Raw genomic sequence first — 7,308 nt, forward strand, 5'->3', positions numbered from 1 at the left:
TAGTTGGCAGGGTCAGTAGTCCTGGTCTCCGGGTCCCAAGCTTTGCCTCTGGATGGCTTGACCTCTACTCGCCCCCCTCTGCCCCCCAGTTCTGAATGGATGATGCTCCAAGCCAGGGGTGTTTGCTCTCTAAATGCGGGGAGCCTTCCCCTTTAGGGTCTGGGGCCCCCAGTCCCCAGCAGAGCTCTCTCCTGGCCTTGGTCTGGAGCCCTCTGGGAAAGTGATGGACACCAGGCAGGGAAAGTTTGAGGCCACTTAGAGTGAAGCGGACACAGCATCCTCCACCGGCCTGAGATTCCTTGTGTGGCTGGCGGGGGTGGGGTGGGGTGTGAGGGGCTGCGGTCTGTTCTCCCCTTGACCTCCTGGAGCGAGGCTAAACCACAGTGCGTCCCAGGAGCACACTCTCTTCAACTTTTATGCTGAAAGATTTTCAGGTAGAAAAGGCAGTCAAATCCAATCCGGTCGGTAATGAAAAAAAATGACAGCGTGGGCGACACGTGTGTGTCTGTGATCCTGGCTGGAGCCATGTACACGCTCATTACACACGAGCCGGACGCGGGCCTCGGGCTCCAACGTGTCATCGGCTTTCAGGAAACTGGAACCTCAGAGTAAGTATCAGATGAGCTGCTAATGTTGGAAAAAAAGCGGAAAGCATGCGCAAGGTCTCTGTTTTATGGCCGCTCTTGAAGTCAGAATCTGCGATTGTAACCCAACCCGCCTCATCAGAAGTGTTTCCAGAACTGTCGGGGTGATTGAAAGTCCAGACAAATTTGGCTGTTGGGGCTGCAAGCAGTGGGTCCTTCATTGGTCCTCAAGGAGGAGTGGCCGAGCCTTCTGGCGGGGCTGTGCGGCTATGCGTCGCCCCCACCGGCCTGCAGAAGCTGAGTCCCCTGCCCACTGCGGTCCTGAGGACCAGGCCCCACACAGAGGCTCCCTCCCTGCAGCTTTGGTGCAAAAGCCTGCTGACGCCCTGGGTGGGCCCAGCTCTGTCACCGGGACCTTTAGAAGCGGAGCTTGGCCTGAGTCTGCTCCTCCTGTGGAGGCTCTTCGTGGAGGGCAGGGCCTTCGACGCGCTGGGGACTCCTCGGTGTCTGCTATGGGCTGAATTGTACCCCAGTTTGCACCTTGAAGTCTGAAGTAGCTCAGAATGTGTCCTTATTTGGAAACAGGTCTTTGCCGATGAGCAAATGAAATGGGGTCTGAGGGCGGCCCTAACCCAGTAGGGCTCGTAAAAGAAGAAATCTGATGCACACACAGATGCACACACGGAGATGCCACAGGAAGATGACGCAGAGCTGGGCGATGTGTCCACAAGCCAAGAAGCCTCCAGGATTGAAAGCACACCTCCGGAGTCCAAGGGAGGGGCAGGGGTCCTGGGATACCTCCGGGCCAGGAGAGAGGTATCCCTGCTGCCCGAGCCCGGCTTGGTGCCGGGTGATGCAGCCCTGGGACACATGGCACACGCGGCCATCCATCCACAGAGAGGCTGCCTGAGGTCCGAAGAGCCTGCTCTAGCCCAGTGGACATGCAGGGTAGAACCTGGACCCCTTCTCTGGGGAGCTGGGAGCACTCAGCTTGAGGGGGAGGGGTCTCTGCTTGGTTTGATGCCTTCCCTGGCTGTGTGACTCATGACCCTGCCCTGATCTACCAGCGGCCACTGACTCCACCCGAGGTCAGACTGCAGCCTCCAGTCATGTGTGCAACAGCTAAACACCGCCCTAGCCCTTGCCCCATGATTGCCACCTTTGTAGAGTGAGAACTGCTTTAAGAAGGTAGGGGAGGGGGCGCATCATGGCCTCAGACCTGTTGCCAACTGCTTTGCCACCTGACACCCCAGAGCCCAAGGAGGGTGGGCAGGGGGCCTGGGAGTTTTGTGTTGTTGGTTCCTGGTCTCTTGGCTCTGCCTCTGTTTGGATTCAGCCAATGGGGGTCTTCCAAGGGTCTTCCAAGTCACTGCGGGTCCTCCAAGGGCATGGTGTCCCTTCCCCATGCCCACCCTCCTGCCAGGCCCAGTAACTGCCACCTGCCCGTCCCCTGCAGGGGCCCCACTGCTAAGAGCCATGGGGTATAAGTGCTGTCCCCTCCTGACCCAGCCCTATCTGTGTCTTGTGTGTGACCCCTTGGTTAGCCTTCCTTCACTGACCCTACAGAGTGAGCTATCAGCGTCCTGTTAGGCCCCCGACCCATGTGGGGAGCCACTTCTCCCCACCCTTCCCGCTGTCTCCCCACCCCCCGAGCTGCAGACCCTGGTGGGTTGTTACATGATCATGTAATCTCACCTTTCTCATCCAGACTTTGTTCACAGACCCAGATGTGTTCATGGGATTGGGGGTGACATCATGACACCCTGCCATTGGACCCCACCCCCAGCCTTCTTCCCCAAATTAGGGGGCAGGACATGAACACAGGACCAAGGAGATGTACTGGGTGAGGCAGGAGAATCAAGCTGAACTGAGGCAGTACTTTCTTGGCTTTTCTGTCTGTGGAGGATTTGGGGGAACATGTGACAAGACCACGTGGTGCTGGCCCATCCTCCACTCCTGACCTGGGAGTGCAGGGCACCCTGAGAGCCAGAACCTCGAACTCAGCCCTGACCCTCCTCCACCAGGCCACCTTGCACCCTGGGTCAGGGCGGCCCCCATCTTGGAGGAGTCACCTGAGTCCCCTAGCCCGAGCAGGCAGGACAGATGGCCGAGGGAGGCAGGAGCTGATGTGCCTGGGACTTTCTCAGAGTCCTGAAAGCCTGAAGTGATGAGGGAGGCTCGTGTAGATGGTGCAAAGAGGGTCGAGTCCACGGCTGTGTGGGGGCACCTCTACTGGCCAGGGGTAGATCTCACTGCCAAGGGGTTGAGGGAACAAAGACAGAGCCTAGAGCCAGTGGTCCTCCAGAACCACTCTATGGTCTGGGACCACCCTGGGCTCCAGACATCCCTGGGGTGTTGGCAAGCGGGGAGCCCTAAACTAGATCACCTTACCCCCGAAATGACCAGATCCTTCCAGAATTGAATAAGTTATGTCAAAAGACAGATTCACTGCTTTGTCCACTGACGTTTCCTTGCCTGGTTTTTGTGCCCGGTGACCCGTATGCACGTCTGATGGGGGCGGCCGGGGGCCACAGCCACAGTCTCAGGGTAGGAGCAGGACTGCGGCTGCACCGACCCGGGCGGAAGATTAAGTGGTGGGGAGCGTGTCTGGGAAGGGACAAAGCCCCCTCCCCTTCCGGCCCCTTGCTTCGTGCTGGCATCTCCCACTCACTTGAATTCATTACCTAGGAAATGTGCCAAGCAGGGGTGGGGGGAGCTGCCCCAGTCACACGTTTTTGCAATTAGCCATTCTCCGTACACCTGGGCCAGGGCTTCCAGAGAGGCGGAGAGGCCAGGAGAGGTTGGGGGTCCTGTGGGGGGACCATGCACCTCTAGGAAGGAGGTGTGAGCAGGAGAGGGAAAACCATTTTGGGACAATGGGCCAAAGGTGAGTACACGTGTGTATGTCCACAGCTTCCATCCTTAGCCTCTGTCCCCCAGCCTCCATCCTCCAGCCTCTGATCCCAGCCTCTATAACCAGCTTCCGTCCCCCAGCCTCTGTTCCCCAGCCTCCATCCTCCAGCCTCTGATCCCAGGCTCTGTCGCCCAGCTTCTGTTCCCCAGTTTCTGTTCCCTAGCCTCCATCCCCCAGTTGCTGGGGCTAACTCCCGATTGGGCAGGTCCACAGGGCTGGCTCCTGCCTGAATCGGACCTTTATAAGAGAAGCAGTGCTCACCGGGGAGATTCATGGGCCGGCGCCCTTGGACTCTGGGTTATGAATGGGGGTCTCAGCGACTTCCTTCTCATTTAATTTATCATTCATGCCGTCTTTCAACACCAGGCCCAGGCGAGCAGTACTGGAATGTGGCCTGCACAGAAATGCTCCTGCAGCACGGCCTCCTTCCCGGGAGGGGCACAGTGTGGGCCCCTTGAGCCCACAGGGCGGGGCAGAGCTTGGCTCGGGGATGAGGTGGCCGCAGGAAGCAGGCCATCTGCCGACCCTGTGTGCCAGTTCTGCCTGCGGTCCATTGGACCCTCGGCTCTCAGAGCAGAGACCCACAGGACCCAGCCTCCGGGGTGACATCAGTGTCCTCCTGGTTCGTGCTGGGTCATAGGATGGGCATCTCCAGGACTTGGCTCGTGGCCCCTGAGTCTGAGTGTTTCTCTTGTGTTTGGTTTAAGAGTTGAAATTCCCGTGGTCAGGAGACGTGAATGCAGAAGAAAGAGCCCGCTGGGCTGGATGGCCACATTTGGCTGGAGAGGGGAGGTAGGACCTTGGCCTCTGAGGGAGACGCCTGAGCAGAGAACCTCTGAGGGGCCTCACGGATCCAGGCAGCGCCAGCTTGCCCCCTGATTTCAGTGGACATCAGCGCTTTGTTGAGGGTGAGAAGGAACACCAATCCTCTATATTTAAAAAAAATTTTTTTGGCTGCACTACACAATGTGCGGGATCTTAGTTTCCCTTCAGGGATTGAACCTGTGCCCCCTGCAGTGAAAGCACAGAGTCCTGCCCGCTAGACCACCTAGGAAGGCCCTCAATTCTCTGTATTTTCATTTTATCGTTTCTGCCCCCTTTTCTGACTCTTCAGTTAGCACTTTCAGGGGCACCGCCCCCACACATGCATGCACTTGCACACAGGCATGCACCTGGGTACACACACACAAGTGCACGCACACGCACACACACACACACACACACACCCTTCAGCAGGGAGCCTGGCCACGTAGAGAAGCCCTTTGCTAAGGAAGGTGAGAAACAGATGCTGGCCCTGGGACTGGAAGAGCTGGAAATACTGGAGCCGGTGGTCACATCTCCCAGGGCGGCAGGAGGGGCCTTGTGAACATCAGACTCAAAGGCTCAGCTCGGAGCCCACGCTCCGCCCCTGAAGCCTGGCTTCACTTCGCACCTGCCTGAAGTCAGCTCCAACAGCGTGGGGTTCCGATGCGGCTCCTCTTGGCTCGGCCCCCTTCCCATGACCTCCAGGCCCTCTGCAGGGGCTCCCACAGCATGGGGTTCCGACATAGTTCCTCTCATCTCGGCCCCCTTCTCATGACACCCAGGCCCCGCTGCAAGTGCAGCCATGCAGCCGTTTCCCTGGAGACCCCAGGGGGAGAGTTTTGCAAAAGGAAGGACACGTTGCAGAAATGTTGGCTGTGTCCACCCTGCAAAGTTGGAGGGTGACACGTCTTCCTGTGTGTCCCCACTTGTCCTCGCCCACCCAAAAAGTGCAGATGGGCATACAGCAGGCCCAAGCCATCCATCCTACTGTGGGCATGAGCTGGGGGCTTCCAGAAATGGACAAGAAGAGGGGCTGGCTGGCCCCAGTGTCCTGGGAGGAGCTTCTCCTGGAATTCACAACAGAGCCAAAACTGACCGACTCAGTGACAGACAGCAGCCCTTGTTCTTGCAAGGGGAGTGGGGGTGGTGAGGCTGCAGAGGAGGGAAAAGAGGGTGGGGGCAGAAAATACAGGACTGAAATCTGAAATCCACTGTCCCTTCTCAGCTCAGAGGAAGGTGGGCCTGGGAGATGCAGGTGTCTTGCCTTGCACCTCAGCTGTGTTCCTGGGAGTCTGGCCTTCAGGTGCTGTTTGCATGGTCTGTCCAGCTCTCCCTGTGGTCTGGCCTGGATTCTCACCTTGTACTTTGTGTCAAGTGGGTCTGCTGGCAGCAGCAATTCTACAGTGTGGCTGGAAATCCGCTTACTTTCCAGCATCTCTGTGTTTCTGAGGACACGACCCCAGCTGGGTGGGAACAGCCCTAGGGACACAGAGGGTCATGACCCAGAAGGTCATACCACAGGGGACCCCAGATGGCCCTTCAGGAGCATGGCCCTGTAGTCCCCCACTTTCTTCTTTTTTCAGTTGGCTTTCTGAATTATACATGGAAATATTTTGTCAAAATGATATACTTACGTAGTATAAGGCTAGTAGGGAGAGTGGATGACCCCATACTTCTCAGAGGGTTGCTCTGATTCCTGCTGCCCCACAACAGACATTTCAGCTCCCTCACAGTTTTATCTGCATTTATCTTTATGTTTTAAAATGGCATGTTTATACCTTGTCCCACTTCACTAGCTCTTTCCATCTTGTGCTGCCAGAAGATGACGGTTTAACCCTCTTCAGACACAGCTGTCAGTTGAGTGCCCCCCACAATTGTTTATTACCTCAGTTTTCAGGGCTTACTTTCTTGTGAATGTGTGGACAATATTCTTAGCCAAGCCATGGAAAGAACGATGATTTCATTTCCTTTCTTAAGCAAAGTTTAAATTTGCCTGTATTAGCAATTGCCTTGTATTTTCATTTGCATATATCTCCATGCAGCTCTCGCTAACCATGTATCTGTAAGATGTCTCTAAAAATGGCCATGTATATCCCCTTTCTGTGAGTTTCACTTATTTATTTTTCTTGGAGTTGACCTCTCGGATCCCTCCTTCGTTTCTCTTCTTGCTGTTTGGGTTGCTCTTTAGTTATTTTACTTGGGACACATCTGGGAAAAGAAAAGAGGTGCTATCAACAATTTTGCTCACCTCATCTCAAGGCCACCAGAGCAGTGGTTGTCTTGGGACTTGCTCTCACTGTCACCCTGGGAATTTCTCTGCTTTTCTCTGGTTTTGGATTCCCTATTTCTTGGATCCCATTGAATCTGCTTTTTGGCTTATGCCCTTGATTTACTGGAGTACTTCCTCAAGTAATTTTCTGAGAAAAGGTTCCTGGGATGTAAGTTCTTGAAGTCTTTTAATCTTTGACACTGTTTCTATTCTTACAATACTCTTGATATTGTGTTCGCCTGGATCCTGAATTCTAGACTGGAAATTACTTCCCTTGAAAGTGTTGCTCCATTGTCTGATGCCATGTTATTCCTGATAATTTGTTTACAATCTGCTTCCCACCCCCCACCCTTGAATCTTCCAAGTGCATCTTTCCCCAATATTACAATTCATGATGGATGGTATTCTTGGGCAGTAAATTCTTATTCTTGAGTCTCTCAAGCTTTGTTTGCCTCCTGGTCTGTGGTTGGAGTTCTGAATCAAGCTTCTGATTTTTAATCCCATCTCCCTTCTTTCAGAGAAGGAGGAGGGCTGGCTCCTGGTTGGATTCCCACTCTGCCATGAACTTGGTGGAATAACCTTTGGCAGATCACTTAAACTCTTGGTACCTCAGCTTCCTCACCCGTAAAATGGGCTTGGTCGACAAGGCTTCCCTCTAGAGCTCTTGGGGGTTAAGTGGAGCTGATCTGTGATGATGATTTCAAAGGGGTCTCCTCCAAAGCGGACCTTCAGAAGCA

The sequence above is a fragment of the Bubalus bubalis genome, chromosome 5 (genome assembly GCF_019923935.1).
Source record: "Bubalus bubalis isolate 160015118507 breed Murrah chromosome 5, NDDB_SH_1, whole genome shotgun sequence".
NCBI classification, from domain to species: Eukaryota; Metazoa; Chordata; class Mammalia; order Artiodactyla; family Bovidae; genus Bubalus; species Bubalus bubalis.